Genomic DNA, 6119 nt, shown 5'->3' on the forward strand with positions numbered 1-6119 from the left:
TGCACGAGTGTGTGTGATGTGTTTGTGTGTGTGTGTGTGTGTGTGTGTGTGTGTGTGTGTGTGTGTGTGTGTGTGTGTGTGTGTGTGTGTGTGTGTGTGTGTGTGTGTTGTGTGTATGTGTTTTGTGCGTACGCGCGCGCGTATACTCGCATAAAAATCGCAGAGAATCGACAAGCTGCCAACACGTAACGTAAGCATAAAGCAAGAGTGTGATGGAATTCCGACCCATTTTCATATGCCAATGAACGTTGACTAACGAGCTTGAACGTTTGTTTTCACGGGCGTGCTGACGCGTGGCGGGGAGCGAGTGTGGTCACAAGGAGCAGGACTTCTAATCCAGGGGTGGGAAACCTTTTTGTGCATGAAGGCCACCTTACAATTCATCGTCCCACATAGAGGCCGCACTGAACAAATTATTATTTTTTTTTTTATCCCTTTTTATAATAAATAATATGCTTCTTAAATAATAAATAATATAATTGTTTAAATAATATGTATATCAAAGGCCGCAGAAGGCCGCACTTGATGGCCCGGAAGGCCGCATGCGACCTTAAGGCCGCAGGTTCCCCACCTCTGTTCTAATCTTTGTGCTTGCGAACATATGGTTTATGCCATCTGCCGCCGGTCGATTTCATTCACCTGAGGGAAAATCCCTCTGAAGCGAAAAAATGAACGTTGAAATTTGATCAGTCGCTTTAAAGACATACTTGTTTTTAGTGCAGAAACTGGGTAATTATTTAAAAAATAAATATCTTACTTGCCTGTTGAGGTGCTCATTCTTTAATATGTTATTTTTCCCTTTAAGGGATGATATGTTCCTGTGGAAAAAATATATTTACTGCATTTTAAGTCTTAACAAATGAAACAATTTGTACGGTATACTTCTGCGTTGCATCTAATAGTGCGCGCACAAAACGACTTTGCTTTTCCAAAGAAAAATAAAACAAAATAAAATAAAAAAGAACAAAAGAAGATGAAAAGAAAAAAGATGCCTCTCAAAAATGCAGCGAGAGCGGCGATAATTCAAAATCATGTTTCCATTCGTAAACGTATGAACGAACGTGAACTTTGTAATGGTGTACAAAAAATTAAGGATCGAACATGCACAACGGAGCTCAAGTGCATACACAAAGCCACATTAGGGCAAGTTTACACACACACATACACACACACACACACACACACACACATACACACACACACACGCACACACAGAAACACACACACACACACACACACACGGAAACACACACACACACACACACACACACGCGGAAACACAAACATGTTTACACATCCATATACAAGCGCACAAACACACACACACACACACACACACACACACACACACACACACACACACACACACACACACATGCCCCCAATTAATTATTCATATATGGTAAGCCAAAAAGAAGTGAACGTCGATGTAGTTAAATTTCAAATCAAAAGAACTCCAGAGCCTACTTCGAGCTTGGAAGTGGACTGGTGGAGGTGGGGGGAGGAGGGACACGTGGAGTACACGGGGTGGGGGGGGTGAGAGGGAGGGGCGGTGTTAAGTGTGAGATGCACGAACTAGGAGCGTACTTAAGAGGGCGAGCGTATGCTTGAGTCTCACCCACAAGAGGCCGACATGTTACAGTTAGGTCCTTCTCAAAGGTCACACTCGACAAAGAAATGTCATCGGAATCCATCGGTAATTAGAAGTATTGCCACAAGGATAATATGGACATTTTTACATGGAGTATCATGACAGTAGAGGGAAGAGGGTGTTTGTGGTAGGGAGTGGAGATAACACGGGAGAGTTGGGGTGGAATGATAACATCAGGAGTGCCTGAGGGAGTACTTAATTATGGAAAGTTCTTGAGTCCAAATACGATATTCTTTTCTTATACGACGACATACAATCTTTAATTTTCTTAGCCCCTTCGCTACAAACGGAGTGTCGCAGAGGTGAATGAAAAGGGGTTTACAGAGAGGCTATAAACACTTCGTTACCAAAGAAAAGCCAAAGGAGACGAATGAAATAGAGTGCCGGCAGCCAAAGTAAAGGAAAAAATGGAACCTGGGACCCATAAATGATATAAAAATCTATCATTAGCGACGACAAAATAAGTATGGAGTGTCATAGTGTCGATGGCTCTCATCATAGCAAATTTGACACCTACCATGGATCGTTCCTCAGCTGAATCGAATCGTCTGGTGCTGCCCTAATCACGCTTCAACCCTTTCGTTGCGTTGTCTGGCCTCAGTCGTTCATTCTAACTGTCGTAAAGCGATTTCATTCAGCTAAAGGAAACCTTCCCCCCTCTGCAGCGAAGGATTTGAAAGGCGGCACTGGGCCGAAGAAGAGGTAAAATGATGCAAGACGACTCTGCGTCACATTTAAAGGTTTCATTCAGCTCAGAAGGTACCTTGCTCCTCTAGAGCTTCCTTCTAGCTAAAAACCAGACGGTTTTAGTTACCTCTCATTAATGGCTGTAGAAAGGCAAGTGCTATCCAAAAAATGAAAATAAATAATTTGGTTTCAAATTTGTCGCGCCTCAGAACAATTCTTATCCTTTTTGGTCAAGATGTATCCTTTACAGATTTTCTTCTGGCTAACGGCACACACTTCTGTCTATCTTATTCAGACAAGGTGCGGGAACTGATGTGATTTCGCTTTGTCAAACACGTGACGATTCTAGTCAGGTCAGGGGTGAAACCTGTGTTGACAAGACCGAGATAATGCAGGACATACTCGTATCTTGGGAGAGAAAACAAGGAAGGTAGAGCGCCCGAGACAAATTCCAAGATAAGAGCAGTGAGGGATAAAAAGTTACTTCAAGTGGAAAGTGAGAACGGGTGGTGGTGGCGAGGAGGAGGTAGAAGAAAAGGAAGAAGAGGAGGAGGAGGAAGAAGAAAAGGAAGAAGAAAAGTAGGAGGTGGAGGAGGAAAAGCGGAGGCAAAGGAGGAAAAGGAAGGAAAGTCGAAGGAAAAGGAGGAATAGGATCAGAAGGAGCGTGGTCTTCCTACTTTTCTATCCCATCTTCCTCTTCCTCCTTCTCCTCCCCCACGTGGCAAAAGGTGCAGGGAGTGGGGGGGGGGGAACCCTGATTTTCAACGGAACATTAGTTCACTAATGGCGCCCCCTTACTGTAACTGGGCTTAAACAAGGCGGCAGACTAATCCTCTCATTGCCTAGTGATCTCATTCACCCGAAAGGAATCCCCTGTGCAGAAAATGGATCAATTAAATTAATGGAAAATATTCAAATTTTAAGACATATTACTCTTCACTACCAACATTATCCATCACCAATATCTATAAGTGCTTATGCAAAATGGCGCACACACGCACTCGCATCCACACATATACCTATGTTGACATAACTAACTGTATATAATGACCACGGTGAAACACGGCGCATGATCTAATTAGCCGACTCAAAATTCCGTTTTTCCTACCTACCCTCCCCTTCGCTACTCGCCCTTTCCTCTCCGACAAGGCCCTCCGCTACTGAAGTGCCCCCACACAAGTGAATGATATAGCCCGACAGCAATCAGAGGGCCTTACCCATCTGACTCGTTACCTAAAACGAACGGGACATTTCCCCGCCATCTGACTTGACGCCGTCCATAATGAGAGGTCGGGTCCTTTTATTTTAATTGCCGTCGGGCTATATCTTAATCAGCTGGGCGTGACACCTTTCGTATAAAAAAGAGTGAAAAATATCGCAGCCTTCATTAAACTGGAGATGAAGAACACGTGGTGGTGATTGTGGTCATTGGGGTTTGTGGTGGTGGCACTGCGGGACTGTGACGATGGTGATGGTGGTGGTAGGGGTGGTTGGGGTTGGAGTATGTGGTGGTTGGGGTTTGTAGTGGTTGGGGTTTGTGGTGGTTGGGGTTTGTGGTGGTTTGGGTTGGGGTTTGTGGTGGGTTGGGGTTGGGGTTTGTGGTGGTTGGGGTTGGGGTTTGTGGTGGTTGGGGTTGGGGTTTGTGGTGGTTGGGGTTGGGGTTTGTGGTGGTTGGGGTTGGGGTTTGTGGTGGTTGGGGTTGGGGTTTATGGTGGTTGGGGTTGCGGTTTGTGGTGGTGGCAGTGGAGGGTTGAGATTGTGATGACAGTGATGGTGATAATGACGACGATGATGATGATGGTATTGGATGGGTCCATGGGGGTGTGGGAGCGGAGTGGTTGTTGGGGTTTGTGTGTGTGTGTGGGGGGGGTCTTATCCCTCAACAGTCTAACGAAGTGATGTAATTAGATCTGTGCAATCTAATCGTGCCTCTGAAGCTTAGAAGCGAAGACAATTTGAAACCCACATTTCTTTCAATTCTTAAACAAAAAAAAAATCATTTATGTGTTTCGACTTCATGCCTCTTTTGAAGTTAAAAAGTCTAATAATGATATTCCTTTTTAACAAAAGTAATTAAGAAACTTAGGCAATACTCATTATAATAATTACAAACACTACCATTGGCTACTTGTATATTCATTCTGCTTGCCAGCCAGCAGTCATATTCTTTTCTGCTGAAGGAGACTACATGGTAGTTCCTATTTCACTCGTGGCCGGGCGCAATTGGTCTTACTAAAAACAAGGCATACTCGTATATCTATACACAATATATTCATAATCACCGAAAGTGATCTAAATACATGTAAACATTAGAAACAAAGAAAACAAAAGATAATACGCATCATGTGTATGTGCCCGAGTCTTTATGTATTTCTGTGTATGCGTTTGATGTGCGCGCATGTGTGTGTGTGTGTGTGTGTGTGAGAGTATATGCGTGTGTTATGTTTGTGTGTGTTGCGTGTGTGTGAGTGAGAGAGTGGGGTGGGTGGGTGAGTGAGTGAAGGAGGGAGGGAGGGAAGGAGGGAGGGAAGGAGGGAAGGAGGGAGGGAGGAGGGAGGGAGGGAAGGAGGGAGGGAGGAAGGAGAAAGGGAAGAAAGGAAGGAGGGAGGAGGGAGGGAGGGAGGGAGGGAGGGAGGGAGGGAGGGAGAGCGAGCGGGCGTGGTCCTGTAATATGCACACGCAAAGCCATTGCGTTTTCATTGCCAATCTTGTAAAAAAAAAATGAACAGCTGAGGCATAACCTACTCTTCCGAGAATATCCTGGTTCAGACGTGCAGCAATGGTTGTCTGTTTGTGGTGTGTATAGGATAATAGGTCTCCCAAAGTAGCAATGTCGAGGATCCCAAAACTATACAACCTCAGACCGTTACAGAACAAAAAATGTTCAAAATACAGAGCTCAGAATGAAAGTGATATACTTAGCAATTATACTTAAAGTGAACAGTATATAAAATATGATGATTAAGATATATTTTCATAACGCAGTAATCAGTAAACATGTGAATGTGGTACAGACTGTTGGTTGGCCAAACAACGTACCCAATATAATTATCCAGTGTAATACGTAGTTCATACGAGTATCGCGTTATGTGTATGTCAGGTGTTCAACGTGTTGACAACAGAAAAAAAAACCCAAAGTGTTTACACAGTTAATAATTACCTAAAAAAATTGACGCATATAGCACGTGTTAATGTGTTTCACAGAGAGAAAAAATAAGACTACAGTCATGAAATATTCTATTTATATCAAATTACAGAAATGTCTCTTCCATATAATAAAACTGAAATTCCATATTACCGTTATCAACAGTGGGCAACTATAATTAAGAAAGTTAAGCCAACATTGAAAGTACGATTAAGTCTACCAAGACAAAGATGACGCGGAGAATTTCGACTGGGAAACAACTGACGTCGAAACGAGTCGTCCACGCTCAATTCGCAGAGGTAAGAATTTGCATGCAATTATTGTAATCATTGTTGTAGTACGGTCTCTTCAGTGCGGCCTTTCTCGTTGCACATGGCTGCCCTTCTAGATTAGGAAGCTTAGACTTGCAATGGCAACAAGCATTCTGAATTGCAACACATTGCATTTGCTTAAACAAGCCCACATTGTACATGGTTCTACACTAAAAATATTCATATAATTATACACGCACGCATGCACGCACACGTACTCATACACAAACCAACACGGCCAAACACATTATTTACTGTAAATGTCTTCCTGGTTTGCTTGGCGTTTGGATAGACGCCTTTTATAAATCTTACTACGGTTGATGCT

At 43.4% G+C, this 6119-nt stretch overlaps 2 protein-coding genes across 4 annotated transcripts in view; one reads left to right on the forward strand and one right to left on the reverse strand.

Annotated features, from left to right (window-relative positions):
* The window catches only part of MESK2 (misexpression suppressor of KSR 2), a 745500-nt gene that overhangs the window by 331361 nt on the left and 408020 nt on the right, over positions 1 to 6119 (reverse strand). The window lies entirely within an intron of this gene.
* The window catches only part of LOC143024889 (uncharacterized), a 119833-nt gene that overhangs the window by 1103 nt on the left and 112611 nt on the right, over positions 1 to 6119 (forward strand). For all 3 annotated transcript variants that reach the window (XM_076184262.1, XM_076184263.1, XM_076184264.1), the window contains exon 2: positions 5596 to 5782. The gene's annotated coding sequence lies outside the window, so the exon portion shown is untranslated. The remainder of the gene's footprint in view (positions 1 to 5595; positions 5783 to 6119) is intronic.

Source organism: Oratosquilla oratoria, chromosome 4, assembly GCF_046742065.1.
Source record: "Oratosquilla oratoria isolate Oo_2021 chromosome 4, ASM4674206v1, whole genome shotgun sequence".
NCBI classification, from domain to species: domain Eukaryota; kingdom Metazoa; phylum Arthropoda; class Malacostraca; order Stomatopoda; family Squillidae; genus Oratosquilla; species Oratosquilla oratoria.